The sequence below is a fragment of the Castor canadensis genome, chromosome 2, assembly GCF_047511655.1.
Source record: "Castor canadensis chromosome 2, mCasCan1.hap1v2, whole genome shotgun sequence".
Taxonomy (NCBI): Eukaryota; Metazoa; Chordata; class Mammalia; order Rodentia; family Castoridae; genus Castor; species Castor canadensis.
In genome coordinates, this window is record NC_133387.1 from 72272269 (window position 1) to 72296467 (window position 24199).

The 24199-nt window shown below is 33.8% G+C and overlaps 1 protein-coding gene and 1 long non-coding RNA gene across 7 annotated transcripts in view; both read right to left on the reverse strand.

Moving 5' to 3' along the window:
* Nucleotides 1–24199, reverse strand: part of Immp2l (inner mitochondrial membrane peptidase subunit 2) — a 930480-nt gene that overhangs the window by 807419 nt on the left and 98862 nt on the right. The gene's annotated exons all lie outside the window — the stretch shown is intronic.
* On the reverse strand, nucleotides 12042–21622 carry LOC141420688 (uncharacterized). Its single transcript, XR_012445216.1, has 2 exons — nucleotides 16447–21622; nucleotides 12042–14104 (listed from the first exon to the last, which is right to left on the reverse strand). It is a non-coding gene; the product is annotated as an uncharacterized lncRNA (long non-coding RNA).

Genomic DNA, 24199 nt, shown 5'->3' on the forward strand with positions numbered 1-24199 from the left:
TCTTCTACTTGTTCTAGTCTGCTGGACTGGCCTTCCAATGTGTTTTGTGTTTCTGTTTGATTCTTTTTTTTCTGAGGTTTTCCGTATCTTGGGTCACTTCCTCTTTAACATTATTTATTTTCATCTTTAATTCATTCATCTCTCTATTTATGTTATTCTCTGTTTCACTTTGGTATTTATTTAGTGCTCCTCTGAGTTCATTTATTTGTTTCTGTTTCTTCTCATATTTTTTATTTTTGGTGTCTGGAAATTTCTTAAGTGCATCCAGAGTGCCTTTCGTTAACCATATCTAGTATCTTTTCCATGATATTCTCAGTGATTTCTTGAAAGATTTCTTTTTTGAGGGTGTTTTTGTGGGCATCGCTAGGTTCCTTAGGGTAGTTTATCCTTTTTTTGTTGGAGTCAGGAACTGGGTATCTGATTTCTTCATTTCCCTCTGAATCCTGTATTAAATTATTTTTTTGAAGAGAATGGTTTCCATCCCTTCTTCTTCTTACCATCACTCTACTTGGTACTGTGCCACTATGTTCTTGACAGGCTAGTTGGTGGTTTTAGTCACCTGCTTTCTTTCCTTTGATTTAATTTTTGTGTTGTGGCTGTCTTGGTTGTTAGCTAGGTTGGTGTGCTATTTCCTCAAATTCTGTATTATTTTCCCCTAAAAACAAGCTGTGAGAAAGCACCTATAACATCACACATAAGACATTGTTCTGGGACACAAAAACCTCAGAGCACCAAAACTAGACATCTCATATATTTAGTCACTATAGATACCCTCAGCTGAAGTGAAAAGTAGCTCTCCAGGTGAGAAAAATCCTATCCTCTCTCCTCTGTCCTACCATTTCCATATAGGCCACAAGTTTATAGAGCATGATCAGTGATTAAAATGTTCGCTATTAAAAACTGTACAAATAGTAAACAACAAAGAAATCTTGTATTTTCTCTGGACATGTCACTTGTAGTGTAAGCAAGAAATCAATATATACTATTTTTTTAAAGGTAGGCTTAAGCTGAATAGAAGAGAAGATATACAGGTCACAGAATATAAAACTCTGTAAAATCATAAAATATGGTATCCTTTCATACAGATTTAAAATAGCTCTCATCACTAAAGAGTATTGGACCTGAGGAGGGAGATAACTCTAGAAAATAGTGTTAATACTCAGTGATACATGGAATAGTTTATACTTATCTGTTTTTAGTAATATTTACATATTAGTCAGGATGCAGGTTTATAGACTAATTCTGAGCCTTACACTTTGAAGTTCTTATCAGCAACAATCTTGTATAATCTACCATGACTATACATATACATCAGGTTAGGTGAGGCAATTTATAATAGAGTGTGCATATTTGAAATTGAAAGCCAAAAGCTAACTATTATTTTAACAAGCTGTCAAGATACATGCAATTTTGCCAATGAAACACTGTTTCTACTAGACTTCTGAAAAGTACATAAAACTCAGAATTCCCAAAGCAAACCAGAGTTTCACAAAATTGTCATAAAATTCCTATGAAGAATATGACTCAAAATCTACAAAATCCTTCATAAGTAAGATTCATTTCCAATATATTATCTGTTTTGAAACACTAATAATTTGATGTCATTTCCCTACAACTTGCTACATTATTTTCTATTGCTGAAGAGAAAAGAGGACAAAAACAACATCACAGGCAAAATACCTATATTTTATTTCATTCTTGAAAAATGCGTATTTGTTCACTTCCTATTCCCCTGCCACTGCTCTCTCTGGGCAGGCCCCATTTCCATTTCTCTGGTTGTAAGAGAACGGAAAGAAATCTAACAGGGGGCAGCTATGACTTTCCAGTTCATAACCAAATCATTACTCCATTTTATACAACAATCTGACAACAGCTCCCCCTGCAACACTCCTGATCCCTTTCACACATTCTTTGTATAGCAATCATCTCCTTAACATGTTATATAATTTATACATATATTTAGTATCTGTCTCCTCTTGCTAGAAAGTAAGCTTCAAAAGGACAGGGACCTATAACACTTTGTTCACTGGTCTATCCCAAGTATTAGAACAGTGCCCTACACATAGTAAGTGCTCAAAAACCTACTAAACGAATCAACTGCTACTTTGCCTATACCAAATGCCTCAACTGAAGTAGCACTACCTAAACTACTTGCTGTTCCAATTCTACTTCTTTAATTTGTATGTGGTTTTTCTCACCCTCAAGTCATCACTATGAGTAAGAGTCCATTACCATAACAACAGAAGGTGATATACAATAGTCACCCCTTGTGCAGTTTTACTTTCCAAGATTTCAGTTGCCTGAGTAAACTGAAGTCCAAACTATTATATTTTTAAGCTGTGTGCCACTCTGAGTAGCATGATGAAATTTTGTGAATCATCCCTTTGTCCTGCAAATCAACACCTGCCTGTTAGAGACTTAGTAACCATCTGAGTTATTACATCAGTTTTCCTTATTTTACTTAATAATGGCCCAAAAGCACAAGAGTAGTGATGCTAGCAATTCAGAGATGTCAAAGAGAAGCCATAATGTGCTTCCTTTAATGTAGCACATGAATGTAAAAATTTTTGACTTAATAAGAAAAAGACAAAAGTTACCTATTTATGTTACTAAAATCCATAAAATTATGAAGGAAATCGAAAAATGTTAAATTATAAGGTTCAGTACTATCCAGGGTTTCATGCATTCACTAGGGCTCTTGGAAACATATCTCCCATGGATAAGGAGGAGGTACCATGTGCAAAATTCAGCCTTTATTACAATCTTAACAATACTTCTCCACTTGGCTAACATAACTTTTATGGCCACAAAAGTCTCAAAGCATCTCATTGTTGAGCTTGTTTCTTCTCCCACTTTTGGCAAGGTCTTCAGTCTCCTGTCCTGAGTACCCTTCTATATGTTTACAATCTGATTTTATTTTTGTGTTCATTATCCCACCTCTACTAATTTAATATTCTGGTTTTCTTCTGATCAGCACCGTCCCTCCACAACCTCCACAAAAGCCTGTTACTCACAGATTTATAAACATATCTTTGAATCTACTAAAACGCATTATGTAAAAGTATTCATTTTAAATTTTAGCATTCTTTGATATCGCCATCATATGGGAAACCAAGTAAAGTACATGTAGTGGTACATACTACCATTAGTGTTAATGGGCTATTCCTAGACATCCACTATCAGGTCTTGAATCAGTGAGGAGGGTGCCAGTTATGCACATGGTGATTTTAAGTGGTCTAAATATTAACAGAACTCCCCCCCACTGCCCCCGACCAATGTCTCAGACAAACGCAATAGACACTCTTACACAATAAAATATAATCATTTTTGTTCTTTTAGTTGTTAAAAGAGAAACATCCCTAAAATAACATGTCTTTATAAAATAACTTATATAAAACAGGCACTCAATAAATATTTGCTAAATAAATTAATCAATTAATGAATACTGTCATATGATTTGGGAAATTCAGCACGTGTTAAATGCCAGACTTAAACATAAAAACTCTCAAAAGATAGGGATGTATCTCAGTGGTACAGCTTTGCCTAGCATGTGCAAGGCTCTGGTTTTGATCCCCAGCACAGAAAAAATAAAAAAGGTTGTGTCTTAAAAATATATTTTACAAGCTGATAAATGACAGAAATGTACCCGAGTGTTCAGTAAGAACTTTATGCATTCCACACATCATCAAACCTTGTAAGACAATTTTACAACAATGAATTGGAACCATATAAACGCCTTTCATTTGAATCAGATAATTCTCAGGTGATAATTTATTCTCATCTACCCAAAAAAGGAAAGTAAATACCCATTTCCAATGGTAAAAAGAAAAAATAGTGAGGAAATTAATTTTAATTTACTCTCAATTTTGAAGTGATAGGTATTTTGTTATAATCTTGGTTCTGTACACCAGATATATTTATTTTTAAAGCATTATTGAGATATAATTCACATGTACCATTCACCTGTTCAAAGTGTACAATGCAATAGTTCTGACAGTGATCAATATTATGATCACAAAGTTGTGCACCCATCATCACAATCAATTTTAGAATATTTTATAATTACATAAGAAAAAACTTCATAATCACTAGTAGTCATTCCCCATTTCTTTCTCCCCTTCCTCATCTATTTCCCACACACATATACCAGCCTCTGGCAATCACTTACCTACATTCTGTCTCTTTATATTTATATATTCTGGATACTTTTTTAAGTATTTCTCCTATCTAACAATAATAATGTATCCTATGACTAATATCTCCCAACCTCTCTCCCAGAAACACCCAAGCCTCTGAAACTATATTCCTACTTTCTACATCTAAGAAATGAACTTTTTAAAAATTCTACATATAAGTGAGATCATACAGTTTTTGTCTTTCTGTTCCTAATTTATTCCATTTAACATTATGAACATGGTTCTCCAGGTTCATCCATGTTGTTGCAAATGACAAAATTTAGTTCTTTCTCTAAGGGTGAACAGTATTGCATATACTGAATATTATATACCATATTTTCTTTATCCATTCATCTCTTGATGGACACTTAGTTTGATCCCATATCTTGACTACTGTGATAGTGCTACAATAAACATGAGGAGTGCAGATGTCTCTTCACATACCAATTTCATTTCTTTTGGGGTTAGAACCAGCTATGATATTGGTAGATCAAATGGTAGTTCTGTTTTAAATATTTTGAGAAACCTCGATGTTCTCTTCCATAATGACTGTACTAATTTACACTCTCACCAACCTAAAATTCATATGGAACCACAAAAGACACCAAATAACCAAATCAATTGTGAGCAAAGGGAACTAATATAGAGGTGTCATATTACCTGACTTCAAAATATATTACAAAACTATAGTGATCAAAACAGCATGGTACTGGCATGAAGATAGAAATAAAGAGCAATGGAACAGAACAAAGAGCTGAGAGTTAAATCCAAGTATTTACAGACAATTGGTTTTCAATAAGGATTACATTGGGAAAGTACAGTCTTTTCAATAAATGGACCTGGGAAAACTGGATATCCATATGCAGAAGAATAATATCAGATCTTTATCTCCTACCATATTAAAAAAAATCAACTCAAAGTGAAATAAAAAATTAAATATAAGACCTGAAACTATAAAACTGCTCAATAAAACACAAGGGAAATGTTTCAAAAAACATTTTGTTTTCTATTTTCCTACATTTAAACAGATAACAACATAACAATGGCAAATGTTTCATTCTCAACTAATCAAGGATAATTAGTGAAATATAAAAAGACCTTTTCAAATATAGCTAATTTCTTTAAGAATATCTGTTATTTAGTTATGGAAACAGCCAAGATGCCCCACCACTGACAAATGGATCAAGAAAATGTGATATCTATACACAATGGAATTTTATGCAGCCGTGAAGAAGAACAAAATGTTATCATTCATTGGTAAATGGATGGAATTGGAGAACATCATTCTGAGTGAGGTTAGCCTGGCCCAAAAAACCAAAAATCATATGTTCTCCCTCATATGCGGACATTACATCAAGGGCAAACACAACAAGGGGATTGAACTTTGACCACAAGATAAAAGCGACAGCACACAAGGGAGATATGAGGATAGGTAAGACACCTAAAAAATTGGCTAGCATTTGTTGCCCTTAACGCAGAGAAACTAAAGCAGATACCTTAAAAGCAACTGAGGCCAATAGGAGAAGGGGACCAGGAACTAGAGAACAGGTTAGATCAAAAAGAATTAACCTAGAAGGTAGCACACATGCACAGGAAATTAATGTGAGTCAACTCCCTGTATAGCTATCCTTATCTCAACCAGCAAAAGCCCTTGTTCCTTCCTATTATTGCTTATACTCTCTCTTCAACAAAATAAGAGAAAAGGGCAAAATAGGTTCTGCAGGGTATCGAGGGGGTGGGGGGGAGAGGGAGGGGACAGGGTGGGTGGTAAGGGAGGGGGTGGGGGCAGGGGGGAGAAATGACCCAAGCATTGTATGCACATATGAATAATTTAAAAAAAAGAATATCTGTTATTTGTATAATTTCAAAACATTGCAGTGATTTTTAAAATTTGTACAGTTTCATCAAGAATTAATTCTTGGGATAATTTTTCTGATTAGCTGGGGTTTTATAGGTATAAATCTTTATACATTCCTGGTTTTTAAAGATTTTCTCTACCAAAAATGATCTGGGTTTAATTCAGTTTACTGACCCAAAGAATATAAATGAGATTCAAAGTCAGTAACAGTCTAAGGCAGCAGAAGGTAATGCTCTTCCTACCATGGCTTGAATGCAATGCTTCCTATGTAGTTAAAGTTTAGTAAAGACTGTTGGAAATTCCAAACTCTAAGATTCATCAGGAAAAATTACTGAAATGGATATATATGTATCTATGTATGTATATGTATGTCTATATCCACATATCTGTAGAAGATGTTTGTATATATTTATATATAGCAGATGTCCTGTCTAGTACCTCCTTCCATATCATATGATTTCCTAAGGGCTTAAACCTTTTCCTGTAGTTCAGCTACTTTACAACTATGTAGTTGTAAGACATAGAATAATACAAATCAGTCTTGTACGGAGAAAGGCAAATAAATTTTATCCAGTGTAACAGAATTGATAGTTTCCTGTGAATATTGAATCATTCTGTATCTACTGTACATTTCTTTCATGCTCTTATAATTTTCCTTTGAAAAACTTGCAATATCTAGTCTGTTATTAATTAATGAGCTAGACAAAGCCTGTGATAGTTCTCTTCATTTCTGAATAAAAGTCATGATTTCAACCTTTTAAAAAAGTATCCCTTAACTAAATCTACAATTTAAAATGACTTTTGATGTAATGTTCACCTTTTATGACCACACTTCCTTAACATTTCTACTAGGTCATAAGTCACCCCATTTAAGTTACTCAATCTAAAATATTATAGCTGCGTCAATGAATCCAAAGCACTAGGATCATGATATACATTTTAAATTTATAAACCACTAAAAAGAATGAATGCCAATTAAATAACATAATGCTTTTATCACCTAGATTGCTTGCTTTTATTTATCTTTCTCATATTTTTACTGTTCTGCTTCCATGCAGAACAGTAATACACAACTTATCTTTCCAAATCTAAATCATAAGATTTGACAATTGTACCTAAATGCATATAACTCGATTAAAGTGTTGACATTGTAATCATACTCACACATGCACAAACAATAACAAACTACATCAAAACCACCACCTGAGGGCTTATAGATATAGCTCAGTGGTAGAGCACATGCTTTGCATGTAAGGACAGGGGCTCAATCTTCAGAACCAAAAAAAAAAAACCCACCACCTAGTCAACAGGGATTTTAAATGGTTATCAATTTAAAGATGCATTCTACTTCTAATTTCAGATATGTAAAAATATGAATAGATGTACATTTAGGATACACAAAATGACACTGTTATTATAAATGATAATTACCTTACAATCAGAGACTTTTATCATTAGATGGTCATCATTTGCTTAAATAGTAGAGCTAGACTGCTAGAAAGTAATGAACTTTACATTTTTATTTATTTTTCTTTTACAAAATCGGAGAACAGGAGGGCAGACCAGATCCTGTCTGGGGGCTGGTACCAGTGCAGGGGGGCGGTGTAAGGAAAGGGTGTAAGAGGATGAATACAGTGCAAATACTGTGTACACATGTATATAAATGGAAAAAATGAGACCTGCTGAAACTATTCCAGGAATGGGGGAGGGGAGGATAAAGGAGAAAGATGGAGGGGTGAATTCAACAATGATATATTTGATGCATTGTAAGCACTTTTGTAAATGCCACAATGTACCCCCAGAAAAACAACAAAAATAAAATAAAATAGAAAGAGAATAAAAAAAGAAAGTAATGACTTTTAAACCTGAGAGCCAAAATCTCAGTGAAGGCAAATAATCCCTTAAGACACTGAAAAGTGAGGTCCTTGACTGAACAATGGTTATTCAATCTGTTGTTGACTTAAAGAGTAGTAATGGTGGTTTGATCTCTAGTAGAAGAGCAAGAAAGGTGGTAATAGCACATTAGGAATGGCTTAAAGAAAAATATAGAAGGGTTGGCAGAGTGGATCAAGTGATAGAGTGCCTGCCTAGCAAACATGAGGCCCTGAGTTCAAACTCCAGCACCACTTTTAAAAAATGCAAAATACAGAAAATGAAAAACAATCATCCCCATCTCCTAAGAGGATTATCTTCCTCTTCCTTTTTGGTGTACTACTGATATTCCTTTTTTCTTTCAACCCTAGATTGGTTAACAGCTTATACAACTGTAGTAATTAGAATAACAATCTCAACAGATTTATCATAAGGCTTATTGACTAAAGGTTTCTATCTCCAATCAATTGTAACTTTCTTGACCACAAAGGAGACAGAAGTTTTTCCTAAAGACTGCAGTCTTTTCCAAATTAAAAACCTTATTGAAACTATTCCAGGAATGGGGGGAGAGGAGGATAAGAGAGAATGTCTGAGGGGTGAATTCAACTATGATATATTGTAAGAACTTTTGTAAATGTCATAATGTACCCCTAGTACAACAATAATAAAACAAAAAATACAACAAAGGTGAAGAAAGCAAAAGTCAGAGAAAAAATACAAATTAAAAAAAAATTAAAAACCTAATATTCTAAATACTTATCAACTATATCAACCAGATTTCCTGCTAAATATTACTTAATTCTTGACCTTTCATAATATGTTATAAAAGCTTTAGTAGTCTCTTTATCACTAGAATCTGCAATATTGCCATACATATATTAGCAAAAGAAACAAATGTTACTTAACTAGAACATGACTCTTTCTCATAATAGCCTTGATTCTCACAATTAACCTAAGAAATAAGGAAGGGAACAATCATTATTCTCATTTTATACATGAAGGAACAAAAACTTAGAGAATTTAGGATTTGCCCAAGAGTCTCAGACTTTAGATTTTGACATTGTGAAAACTGAATCCCAGGACCTTTGACTCCAAAACACTACTTGCATTACAGACAGGAGATCTCTGACTAGGAACTTTCATTGGCATTCTCTTCATTTGACTACCAACCACCCTTGCTGAGTTTCTGAAACTACATCAACAGCGGGCTAATTCTGTGGGACAAAGCAAAAGCAGTCTTAAGAGGGAAGTTTACAGTCATGACCACTTACATCAGAAACTTAGAGAGATCTCAAAAAAAAAAAATCTATTGATGCACCTCATTCTTTTAGAAAAATAAGAAGAAACCAACCACAAAAGTAGTACATGGAAAGAAATTATAAAAATTAGAGGAGAAATCAATGAATTGGAGACTAAAAGAATGATATAATCAATCAATAAAGTAAAAAGCTGGATCTTTGAAAAAATAAATAAGATTGACAAACCTTTAGCCAAATTAATCAAAAGAAGAAGGAAGATCCAAATGAATAAAATCAGAGATAAAAATAGAGATAATACAAGAGACATCAATGAAACTCAGAAGATCATACAGGAATATTTTAAAATCTATACTCCAGAAAACTAGAAAATAAAGAAAAGATACATTTCTTCACATATATACCCCACAAAAATTGAACTAAGAGGACATAAACAACTTAAACAGATCTATAACAGTTACTAAGAACCTCCAACAAAGAAAAGCACAGATCCACGTGGATTCACTGCTGAATTCTACCAGAACTTTAAGAACCAGCACTAATGCTCATCAAACTATTCCACAAAATACAAAAGAAAGGAATACTACCAAACTCATTCTATAAATCCAGTACTACCCTAATACTAATACCAGGTCAGTATCCCTGATGAACATAAATACAAAAATCCTCAATAAAATACTTGCTAGCAAAATCCAACAACACATTAGAAAGATCATACAACATGCTCAAGCATGTTTCACCCTAGGAATGCAAGGATGGTACAACATACACTTCAGTAAATGTAATATGCATAAACAGAATCAAAGACAAAAAAACCACATCATCATCTCAATAAATGCAGAAAAAGGCTTCAACAAAATTTAATATCCTTTCACGACAAAAAGCTCTGAGGAAAGTAGGAATAGAAGAAATGCACCTCAACATTATAAAGGCTAAATATGACAATCCTACAGCCACTGTCACACTAAATGGGGACAAACTCAAACCATTTACTCAAAATCAGGAACAAGACAAGGGTGTCTACTCTCCCCACTCTCATTCAGTGTAGTACTGGAATTCCTGGCCAGAGCATTAAGACCAGAGAAAGAAATAAAAGGGATTCAAATAGAGAAGGAAGAAGGCAGATGGTATGATCTTATACCTGAAAGACCCTAAAAACTCCACACACAAAAAAAAAACCCTTAAATCTTATAAACACATCCAGCAAAGTAGCAGGATACAAAAGCAGTACACAAAAATCAGTAACATTTCTTACATAATGACAGTCTGAGAAAGAAATCAGAAAAACAATACAATTCACAATAAAATCTAAAATTTTTTAATTCCTAGGAATTAACGAAGCAAAAGACCTATACAATGAAAACCACAAATCACTGAGGAAAGAAATCAATGAAGACATTAGAAGATGGAAGGACATCGTATGCTCATTGCTCAGCAGAATCAATACTGTGAAAATGACCATACTACTGAAAGTAACCTAGACCATACTACTGAAAGTAATCTATATCTTCAATGAAATCCCCATCAAAATTCCAATAATATTCTTCACAGAGATAGAAAAATCAATCCTAAAGTTCACATAGAAGCACAAAAGACCTGGGAAAATTGGATATCTATCTGTAGAAGACTGAAACTAGATTCAAGTCTCTCACCTTGTACTAGTATCAATTCAAAGTGGATCACAGATCATAATGTAAGATCTAAAACTATGACAGGAAAGAATAGGGAATACCCTGGAACAGATGAGCAGAGGTAATCACTTTATGAATAACAAATATGTAAATGTCACAATGACTCCCCCACATACAACTATTATAATAAAGAAAGAACAGGAAATATTTAAGTCAATGACCTCATATTGTACTTTATGAAACCAGAAAGAGGGCTGGTGGAGTGGCTCAAGTGGTAGAGTGCCTATTTAGCAAGCACAAGGCCCTGAGTTCAAACTCCAGTACCATCTCAAAAAAAAAAAAAAAAACTAGAAAGAGAGAGCAGATTAAATCAAGGCAACTAAAAGACAGAAAACAGTGAATACCAGACATGGAAAACAAAAAATCTTTGAGACCAAAAGTTAGTTGTATTGTACAAATGAGAAAACTGGTGAGCCTCTTGTTAGACAGATCAGGAGAGAAAAAAAAGAGATAACACAAAGCAAGAGGTTGAATCAAAAAATATCTAAAATGTGTTTTAAAAATAAGGGAACTCAGATAAGCTGAACAATTTCTTTGAAGAGCAATTATGAAGAAATAGTTAACTTGTGTTTTCTACTATTTATTTATTATTTCAAGTATATTTATTAATATTTATTTGTAAAAAAAATCTTTTATACCTGATGAATTATACTAAAGACTTGGAGAATAATAAATGTTAATTCTACTCAAACAAGATAAAGGTATTATAAAAAAACTATAGATAATATTAAGATTAACATAGATAAAAAATTTTAACAAATCAAATACAATACATGAAAAGGAAAATATATAATAACCATATAGCATTTCATCCAGACATATAAGGTTGGACTTACATTTGAAAAGCAATAAATATTTCACTATATTCATAAACTAGAAAAATAAAAGTCATAATCATCTCAATAGATAAGTATTTGACAAATTCCAACATCTATTCCTGATTTCAGAAAAACAAAGAACAATGGAGAGTTTCCCCAAACTAATAAAGAAGATATACAAAACACCTACAGCAAGCATCATAGCTAATGAGTAAACGTTTTCTTTTGCAATAACACGATAAGGATGTTCAGTTTCAGCATTTCTATTCAACTAGAATTGAACTAGAGTTTATATCAAGCAAAATATGTTTAAACAAACCAAAAGAACAGTGGATTAATTTTTATAAATGAGAAAATGAACTAATTCTGTATCTGAGTAACATTTACATTTTAGAACTGATAGTGTAACATTAGGTATTGCAGAGATTACTGAAAATATACAATAGTGCAAGTCAGGTAGCCAGGTTCTGGGGGGCAACAGAACACTTAATTCTCCTATGTCTCCAATTCTTCATATGCAAAAGTGAGGTGAAATGTAGATGATCTCTAACACCTTCAGCTAATTAAAAACCTAATACTCTAAATACTTATCAAGTAGATCTCCTGCTAAGTTTGACTTAATAATGGCCTTTCATGATGTATTGAAAGAAAAAGAAACTGCAGAAGCCTTAACAGTTAGATTTCTCAGAAAAGAATATATAAAGCATAAACTGAAATTCAAATATATTCCAACCATAGCCTGACTAAGGGCACTGTTTCTACCAATTTAAAACTACAAGGTTTTGAGGATAAAGGAGATCTATACAGACACAATTGCCACGGCAGCCCTTCAAGGTATACAAGACACTGTTACATTTTATTAGTCTGTAACATACATCTTTTGAACATCGCAAAATGATACTTTTCTCACTACAAATGCCTGTTTCTTCCCACAAAGTTACTGTAAAGTCTCTAAATGTCACTAATTTGTCCCTTAAAGCAAACATATAAAATATCTGTGACATAGCAGAAATGTTCACTAGGTCCATTACTTGCTTCAAGAAATAGCATATAAATCACCGAGTTTCTTAACTGAACCATATGACCTAGATATTTTTATCTAAAAGATTTAAAACTTAAATTTGCTACCTTTTTCTGCCTTTCCTGTAACTGTTAAATCATTTAGCCTGCTTCAAATACCAAGAGACAATTTTTTTCAATAAGCAAATAAAATTTTTTTTTTTGGCTATTTTATCTCTTTCTCTCTCTCTCTCTCTCTCTCTCTCTCTCTATATATATATATATATATATACACATACATATATATATATGTATACACATACACACACACACACACATATGTATTTTTTTTTTTTGGTGGTCCTGGGGGTTTAAACTCAGGGGTTTTGCTCTTGCAAAGTAGGCACTCTACCACTTGAGCCACACCTCCAGCTCAGGTTAGTATAAATCCTTTCTTTGTAAGAGAAAATTTTCTTTGTATGAGTAAATTTTTATTAAATAGGTAAATTTTTTCCACATAATCTATCAGTGGAGACTTTAACTAAAAGTACTTTTAAATACTAAAAACTTTGATCAATTTTTATGGATTGTTATTATTCCATCCATAATATCATGATATACTTTCTATTTTAATAAATGAACAACCTGACACTGTAGTAAATTATCAGGAAAATTATCCTAAATTACAAAAAAAAATTATTTCTCCATTCTCCATCTCCTTTGCCTCTCTGCTCTATTTCCTGTCACTAAATTCTCATGGTTCCACAATTTCCCAAAATAGCAAATTTTTCTTATTCTTCTGTCCTTCTGATGTCTATCACTTTCTTCAGGATCTATTTCTCCTTTCTCACACTACCACCTCCCTTTCATTCTCTACCTATATTATTTATTCTCCTTCATCATGATTCACTCATATATTTCCAGTTACCTTAGAGATATGTCTACTTGAATCACTTGATAGCTTTTAAAATTTTAAATTTCCAATTTCTCTAAGTCCTCCTAATCTCCCTGCACATAAATTTATACTTGGGAACATCTAATCCGCCCACATAATCCTAACAATCTAAAATCTTCACCATTTTGCCAATCCACAGGCCCAGAATGAACAATGTTACCTACACAACATCAATATAATATGCTAAAATATTGCTGAAGACAGACACTTAAAATGAGGCAACTGTTTCCAATATAAACTAATGAGTTAATAATATTCTATGAATAAGTATAGTATAGTTCACTACTTCTCTACTGGACATTTGTTTCTAATTTTTCAATATTACAAAAAATTGCAGTCACTATCAAATGAAAGTAAGTAGTAAAAATGTTTGTGCACTTACAGTTTACTTTAATTACCACTGGACAAGCACAAAGAACAACTAGAACCCAGGCAACATGTTGCATTTTGAAATTCAGCTATGTGAGTTGAAATGTCACCCTAGACATAAAGATGGAGCAGTATAAGGAGAAAAAGTAGCCAGACCCTCACCTAGAAAATGTAACTCAAATCAAACTCAATATATTTGTAAAACAATAAATAAGTCAAATAGAATATATATACAAAGACCTAGGTATACAAATTAAGTTTCTTAAATTTTAACTATTCTTACCTAAATTATATTAGATAAGGATATTCTACAAATATTGCTAAACACACTGGTGTTTTAAGAGTTTTAGGGCAAATTCCAAGAACTAGAGGAAAATAGAATAAGCTTTATTAGGAATGAGAAGTTTAAGGTCAATCAAGTAACATTCTAGCAAGTTAGAAAGAAGAACAGGTATTATATTATTATTTTGTTTGTATTTCATTAAAAAAGGCATTTGTAGAAGATTTTTAAATAAATCCTTTTTTTCTCTTTTTTTTTAAGTAATAAGAAAAGTTAACTAAGAGAAGAATGGAATAGTACAGTCATTTGCAATGTGGAAAAATCTATCAGTATCTTTCTTTGACACCAAGCATGATGGTACATGCCTATAATCTCAGTTACTCAGGAAGAAGAGGCAGGGAGATTATTACTTTGAGGCCCACTAGGACACAGTTGGCAAGATACTATCTCAAAATCAAAATAAACACAAAAGGGCTGAGGGCATGGCTCAGGTAATAGAACACTTGCCTAGTATGTGCAAGACCATGGGAGGGCAGGGGAGGGAAGGGAAAGGAGGGGAGGGGAGGGGAGGAGAGGAAGTATATATACCAAAAAATAGTACCTTCTCAAGGGATTAATATTAAGTGATCTTTATAAGTATCCTTATCCTTATATGTTTTAAATAAACATTCTAAATATATAGCTTTATAAATTACCAAAGTAAATATAAAAATATAACCCATAGTTATTTGAACTACTTAATTCCAGATGATCTGTGTGATTGTTTATCAAAACTCTAAGCAGAAATTTACCCTCAAGTAATGCCTGCCTTGAATTGAGACTGGAAGTCATGGGTGGTAAAGAAACCTCATTCTTTACCACATCTATGTTTATTACTCTTTTGCTCCTTCCCCTTCACACTTCCATCTTCATCTAGAGAGCATATGCTAGAAGGTAGGAGTGTGGACTGTGGAAGAAGGAGGCTGCATTTGAATTTTGTATCCACCCCTGACTAGACTGTGTAAACTGAGAGTTGCTTTTCCTCTCTATACAAGAATAAAATGAGCATAAAATTAAGAGTATACAAATAATAGGATTGTTGTGTGAAATATATGTCAAATTATATTAATTTTATAACTAAGTCAGCTATTGAATATTAAAATGCTTATTGTAAGTATTCTGTGCGTATTAGCTACTAGTATTAATTTTTCCACTGGTGTTTTTCCCTTGACCTATGTTTCATGCCAATCTATCCTCAATCATTTTACATGGACCACACCTGCCTAATCAGATGTTTATTAGGAATACATAAAAACACAGCCAACTCTTTAACTTTTGCTATCCAAACTATCTAGTGTCCAAAGTTCGAGAGGATCTGTCATTCTTAGTATACCTGACTCTCTGATCCACATCTGGCAACACATCTTAAATCCTCAGGAGTTTTATTTGCTTACAACTTATCTTTAATGACTTTGCTGTCAGACAAGACTGGTTTTCATCAGTCCCCTACCCCTCTACCAGAGCCATTCCTGGCTATGTATTAGATTCTTCACTCCCAACCATTTCCCCAAAGACAGCCCTCAAATTCCTCCTTCAGCCAGAGATATGGCCCTTCAGTAATGATTTTCCTCCCAAGATGTGTGGGCTTGGTTTGTTTAATTTGTAGAGGAGAAGAGATAGTGTTTGAGCCCAGACATGACACAAAAGGACATGAAAACTTATCAGACTCAGTAGCTTTTTAGGAAAGGGTGGGGAGTTGGAGAAGAACCTGAGAAAGGAAACACTCATTGATCTTTGCAAACCATAAGTCTTCTTTTTAAGTTAAAAATGAACAAACAATGGTTTAGGGAAGTGGCTCAGGTGGTGCAGCACCTGCCTAGCAAGCGTAAGGCCCTGAATTCAAACCTCAATACTGTCAAAAAAAAAAAAGAAATGAACAAAACAAGAAACCCATTTTAAAAATTCATTTAACACAAGTATATCACAGCTATAATAATATCTATACCAAATAAGAAGTGATTATTGTTAGGGTATAAAATGGCTTTATGATAGATACATTTATTATATTTTCATAAGCACATATTAATCAATACATTAAAAATACCTCAATCTCACAAAAGGTTGACCTTAGAAACAAGACTACTAGCTATAAAGTTAAGAACAGAAGATTCTAAGCAGGTATGGTAGCACATACCTGTAATCCCAGCACTTGGGAGGCTGAAGCAAGAGGATCACAAGTTCGAGGCCAGCCTGGGCTACACAGTGAGCCTGAAAGAAGAGCTAGAATGGCAGACTTGAGATAAAGATCACCAGAATCTTGGAAGAGCTGCTTCTAAGAAAGCTGCGAGTCCCAGCCCAGAAACAGCTGGCCTGGAGAGACAGCCCAAGAACTGCTGCCCTGGTGAGATAAAGAACCACAGAACCTGACAAGGAGAATAAAAAGAGCCTCCCTTCCTGGGCAGGGGGGGGTGGTCCAGAACTGTAGCTCAAGACACTAAGAGCAGACCTTACTTTCTCTTTTTGGCAAATAAACCTTTCTTGCATTTACCTTGGTGGAGTTTTGGCAAATAAACCTTTCTTGCTTTTATCTTGGTGGAGTTTTCTATCTTTAATTCATTAATGTGTAGAGAACAAGGACCTCTGTCGGCTAAGTACGCCACACCCATGCATCAAGCCCAATCTCAAAAAAAATAAAATTAAATTAAGTGTTTCTAAAGTTCATTAGCATGAAACCAGATTGACTGACAGGCAGACTAAATCACTGATTAGAAGAGTCAAGAGGTTGAGTGAGTGGCCTCAGAAGGGCGACAGTCCTGTTTGATCTTGGATGAGTTACCAATTCCAGATGCCTCAGTTTCCTCATCCTATAATAGTCTTGTCTCACAGGACTATTGGGAAGATCAAATGAAGAGTGTAGAATGATTCCTGACACAGTATGCCTCCCAATACTCTTAGTTTTAAAATTTCTAATTGTATATATGGCTTAGAAATATACACAATTCTATTAAAAAAAAAAGATGGTGTTCATTTTAAAGGGAATATTTTGTTACAGTTGCAATTTTTTACTTTTGCTCCTACTTTAATGAGTCACACTGCTCATACTTAAGCACAATTCAAGTGATTTTACATAATGAATGTTCAAGAACGGCTGATGTTTACATCGAAAATAATATGCCAGATCCTGAGTTCATGTGTAGACTTCCTTGGAATTACAGAGATGGCAAGGTTAATTACCATTTTAAATATGTTTTCTTTTTTGAGGATAGGGCAAAACATTCCTACTATATGCAAAATATTTCTGTTGACAATTTATTCATTGCTGCTTATGACCTCTAGTTTTCTTTCAAATTAAGCAACTAGATTTTAAACAAACACTCAGGAAGTTGAAGCAAAAAATCATTTCCTCAGCATATTACAGCATATTACAGTTCTCTAAGAAGTAACATACTCTAATTAATAATTATCCTTTTCCTTTACAGCACTGATGGATGTTGCCTAAGGGAAGCCTATTGCAGCTGAGGCATATGAGGTTAATAATAACAGGATTTGGCTGAGAGAAAATCCTTGCATTATGAAAAATTAACATCTCATCCAATTGAAATATGCTAACAGAATAAGGAGGCCAGGAGACAACTAAATGTAAAAATATTAAGAAATAGGTAACAATTAAAGTCACTCTCACCCCAACTAGATCTACTAACTGCCAGAATTACATTAGTGTTACCTCAGGAGATCTATTGTTTTCCTCTAAGTCAGCTGAGCTACACAGCTTAACCAAGATAGTTCTCTATATTGGCTTCCAAGTACAAAAAGTGTATCTGTAAATAATGTGTATATCATTCATTGTGACCAGGATGATTTCAACTCTTGCTTCCCAGGTACTGAAACATCTATACAGGGATTCTTTTACAGAGAAACTAAAGAAATCTGCTTGATGACCTAGTCATGGGTATTACAATAAACACACTGTTTATTACTGATACAAAGTACTCTACAGGTCACACTATCCATACTTGATGGCTACTTTCCTCCAATACCCAGCAAGAAGCCTAAAATTTCATCATTTGAAATATATTTTTAGCCTCAAAGGTTTTTATAGGAAAGGCAAATATAAGCAAAGTTGTTTAGACATAAAAACAAAATAGTCTTGGACTCATATGCAATGCAATAAGAAAACAGAATCTGGAAAAGTTCTAACCAGAAAAGTAATAGTATACAGATCATGTTGAAAATAATTCTGATAACAATAAGGAAATGTAGTAGATGAAATATAATCAATGAAAAAGCAACCAATGTGATACCTAGACTATAAAATTGCAAAAAGAAAAATATTTAATAGGTATGTAATAGGTAAACCCCAAAAGACTATCTAATTTGAGGCAAGTGGCAAGAAAATCCAAGAAGTTAAAGATAAAAGATGAAGTCTAACTTTGACTTTGACTAAATATGATGATGCTAAGAATCAATACAATAACCAGAGAATAAAACAACTTTGGTATTGAGAATGCTAGGTTGAGTTTAAAGCATCTGCAGAATATCATCACACAGATGATACGCAATAGAAAGCTAAGCAATATAAGCATGGTGCTCTGAAATGAGGCAAGTAGGCAAGCAGTCAACAACAGTGGGCAAAGGAAAAAAGAAGAGTGCGAAGAAAGGAAAAGACAAAGCTGAGAGAAACAAGAAAGATGTACAAAATACATAACGGACAATAAAGCATCAAGGAGAAAATTATCACAATTTCCATTTCTGCAAAGATCTACAAACCTTCATATTGTGACCATTAGACTTAGCAATGAGAAGACTTGGAAATACTTCCAAGATGTTTCTATATAATATTAGAGACAAAAGTCTGATTTCACTGAGCCAAGTGAGCAAATGACTTAAGGAGTTGATGAGAATTCACTGGCTACTATTTCCAGATGTTTGGAAATAAGGAAATGAAATAAATACTAGTTAAGCTGTAACTCTTGAGACGATGAGGACGCAAATCACTGCCATTATAAGACAGAAGAGAGGAAGAAAACAAAAAGAACTAAAGGGGGCTCTAAAGTTTCTAAATTTGACTCATGGTAGAAATATGAGGAGTCCATGATGTCAGCAACAAGGTCAATTCAGGTACCACAAGCCATATGGGGCCACTGAACTCTTGAAATGTGACTGATCCAGAATGAAATATGCTATAAGAAACCCACACTAGATTTTTAACCTTTTGTGTTTCAAAAAATGTAAAAAGAAATCTTACAAACATTCTTATTAATTACATGTGGAAATAATGTCTTGGATACATTGGGTTAAAAGAAATAAATGATTAAAATTAATTTTGTTCCTATTTCACATTTTTTTGTTGGTGCTAGGGATCAAACCAAGGGCCTCACCCATGCCAGGTAAGCACTGTCTCACTGAGCTACAGTCCCAACTGCTCTTTTTCATTTTTTTTTAACATAGACCAGACAATTTAAAATTACATAAATGACTCACATTGTATTTCTGTTAAACATTATTGAACTACGAAATAAATACAAGACTAGAACAAGAACAGAATTCAGAGGTTTAGCAGAGCCAGTCCTTACATATCACATTAGGATAGAAGTTTAAGAAGAAGCCACCCAGGACAACTTCATGATTTTAGTTTAAGAAAATAAGATCCTGGCCAGACACAGTGGCTCATGCCTATAATTCCAGCTATTTGGAAGGCAAAGATCAGAAGGATCATGGTTTGAGCCCATCCCAGGCAAAAAGTTAGCAAGACCTCATTGCAAGAAAGAGAACAGATATGTGGCACATACCTTAATCTCAACTACTGGGAGATATAAGTAAGAGGATCACAGTCCAGGCCAGCCCAGGCAAAAATGCAAGACCCAATCTAAAAAGCAATAAATCAAAAAGGGCTATAGGAGTGACTCAAGTGCTACAGTGCCTGCCTAGCAAGTGTGAGACCCTAAGTTCAAAGTCCAGTTCCACCAAAAAAAAAAAAAGAAAGAAAATAAAGAAAAGAAGGTCCTAAATGATTACATAGCTTATTCAGGTCACCTGCCTAATTAGAAACAAAACCCAAATTAGAACCCAATTCATGGGTTTTCCCTCTCTTCTACCCTTTAAAATGTCAGGAAATTTTTCAGTTTAAATTTTAAAATATAATGTTGGCTAGGGATGGTAGCTGAAACCTGTTATCCTAGCTACCTGGGAGAAGAAACTGGGATGATTGCAGTTTGAAACCAACCTAAGCAAAAAGTTCACAAAACGCCGTATCAATCAATGGCTGGGCCTATAATCCCAGTTACATCAGGAAACACAAACAGAAGGGTTACAGTCCAGGCTGACAAGGGCATAAAAATGAGAGCCTATCTCAAAATTAACTAAAAGCAAAAAGGGCTGGAGGTGTAGCTCAAGAAGTAGAGCACCTGCCTAGCAAGTATGAGGTCCTGAGTTCAATCCCCAGTACGACACAAAAAAGAGTAATAATAATAATATGTTAATTCAACTCATATAGCTATTGTTTTATTCCACATTCAATAAAATTATTTATAAAACAATATAACCCCAAATATCTTAAAATTGTGGCCTCAATAAACATAGAGTAAGTTTTGTTTTATTGTAGTTGTTTTTCTTTGAGCATGCATATACTCTGAATTTATTTCAATCTAATTCCACACTAATTTTAAAAAGGATAAAATACTCATCCACATGAGCATTTATCTCTTTTAAAAAAAAAAGTAATCATGAAAGAACATATTTAGAGAAGTTCAAAGAATTTACTTCCAACTCTTGTGTTATCTGCCACTTAAGATGATAAGTAATTCCTTATGGTGCTCATAACACTAAAGGAAGCTAAAAGTTACAAAGTTGAAAGTGTGGCTACAGCATACAATAATGTACTGTATTTCAAATTCTGGCAAGATTTAAAGAACTACTTATCCAAAAAAAAAACTCTCAAAGTCTCACTTAACAATTATGATGAACATCAACCACAGATTCAGAATCATCCACAATTAAAACCAATCAAGTGTAAGAGGGTGAATATAGATGAAATACTATGTACTTGAATGGAAAAATGAGACCTGTTGAAACTATTCCAGGAATGAGAGGCAGAGTGAAAGAGAATAATGGAGGGGGTGAATTCAACTATGATATATTAAAAGAACTTGGGTAAATGTCACAAGGTACCCCCAATACAACAACTTAAAAAATCAAAATCTTTGGCTATAAATTCTTTAACACTCCAGGCTACTATAAACCTATTTATTCTTCCCATGCAAAACAACTGTAAAAATAAAATAAAATAAAATAAGCAAAGCTGAGCACGGTGGAACATACTTGTAATCCTACCCTGGGGAAGCTGAGGCTGGAGAATGGAGAACTTAAGATCAGCTGGAGCTACATAGTGAGACCCTGTCTCAAAGAAAATTAAATTAGAAAGGAATTAAATTATTTTCATGGTAATTTTCCTTGTGAAATTGAAAACTAAACATTACTTTAAATTGTACAAAGTTTTTAAGTTTGTGAGGTAGATTAATAACCTGATAACTGCCCAAATCATGATAGTTATTTCCTTTATAGAACTGTTGCTCAAAAACAGTGTTAATAAAAACGAATAAAGACTTTTTGATAAAACAGCATGTTTATTTTACTCTGGCTATATACCCTATATTTACATTAAAAAATTAAACTATTAGTAGTATTCCAAAATGACATTACTGATACTCTTATTTTGGAATAAAGAATATCAGCTTCTGCTTGAGGATTTCTTGCTGTAGATACATGTGTCACATGGATTAAAGGGTGATGCAAAAAAATGAGATATGCACAAGGTGACAGCTTTTCAAAGAAGCCTTTTCAGTTTTCATCTTCTGTTTTCTTTTGCCTTGTCATTTGTAACCCCTCTTTCATACTATACATACATACTAGAGTAATGTATTCATCTGTTCCAAAGTTATTCAATTCTGGACCCCTGTCCCACTGGCTGCTGTAACTGCCTAAAAGTACAGAGCCAGGAGTGTTTAAAACTGAGTTTCAACACATTCTGAAAGAGGTTTGTGGGAATTTTGCTATAGGTTTTATTTTTTTTTCCCATTTTTCCCTATTGATATTTGTCCTTTTCAGTTCACTGCATAGTAGATGCTGAATAGATGTCATCTATTCCTAGTAAAGAATAATCTTGCAGAAAGCTACAGAGAATCACTGCTCCTTCTATGCTGGCAGACTGAATCACACTGGCATTTACATCAACCTACTTCATGTGATGAACAATTGACAGTTAATGGTAATGCAACTGCATATGCATGAGTGGTAGATTCAATCAGTGCTCTAAGCAATACTTACCATGAGCAACACTTGATAGACCTTTAATATGGTATACAGAATTACTTCTTCAACTCTCAGAGCATTAGAACGAGATGAAGTCACAATATGCAATGACATTCTTCAAATTTTGCTACTAGTGAAAATCTGGCTGGGTTTAGGACTTCTCTGGTATAAGCTAATAAGAGATTTAGACATTGCTATGCTTATATGACACTAAGTTTAGACACCTTGTTCAAAGCCAACAAAACCATTTACTAGTTCTTCCACATAACTGCTCTCTCGCTCTCTCTCTCTCTCTCTTTGCCGCTTCAAAATTTTTGTACATGATGTCTCTAAAACTGTCTTGCTTCTTCTCTGGTAAAGAATGTACTACTCATCTTTAAAATCTAATTTCAATTCACACCTATTTATCTTTTATCCCCTCTAACTTCGATAAGTCATTTATTTCTGTGTCATATGAATATAAATTCATTGTACATCATGTAGACCTCACCTCTACTTTGATCATGACACCCATGAGTAGAAACTACACTTGTCATTTCTTCTGTACCACCTAACAACTCTATGCTATTAAACATATGCCACTGTATACTATTAAACAAGCTAACTTCACAGGGGGAAAGAGATAACTAGGAAGAACAGATCAGTGGTAGACACTTGCCCAGAGTGTACAAGGCCCTCCCTACACTGGAAAAAAATTAATTAAAATAAATTATTGAAATAATTAATTTTTAAAAACAGTGATATGTAGTAATTGCCAATTTTCATGCTATAAATACTCACACCATGGTGGATTTGAAGTTAGCAACATGAAGTCACTGAATGTGGAATGGGAAGAGGTGCTGTAACTACTTTTGGGAACCAATACTCGTCATTGTACCATGACTGACACAATTGCTGATTTATTGAACATCAAGTTTCTCTACTGATATACTCACATGCCACATCTGAAGGGGGATGGTACTGGAGTTTGAATTCAGGGACTCACGCTTCCACTAGCACTCTACCACTTGAGCCATGTCCCTTGCTCTTTTTATTCAGTTTTTTTTTTTTTTTCAGATACTTGTGTTATACTTTTGTTGGCCTTAACCTCAATCCTCCTGTCTCCATTCACAGGTAGCTGGGATTACAAGCATGTACCACCACACGTGGCACACGTCATATTTTTGACAAGTTTCAAAAATGTTCATTTTTAAATTTGTCTTATTTAACATACAACTATCCAGCAGAATAATAAATTCCATGAAGAGAGGTACTTTGTCTTTCTGTTACTTTTACACTGTATCATTAGTGGCTTGTTCTACACACAAAATAGGCATTTAAAAAATACTTGCCAAAGAATTGTCACTATTTTTAAATATAACAAATTATGTAATTATTCAGTAAAAGTTGCAATATACCACACATCACAAAATAAATTTAACTTATGCATGTGGAAAATAAAACAACCAGAGAAAAGAACTTTCAAATTAAAGGTTTTTGGGAAGTTATCAGATGCAATCCCTTTATTTTATTAAAAATGAAAACTGATCCACAGTTGTTAATTGACAAGTTAATTAACACAAGTCCCTTAGTGCCAAAGTGAACCCAGTATCTGGTCCAAATCTTTTGACTACATTACATGATCGTGCTCTTGAGTTAGT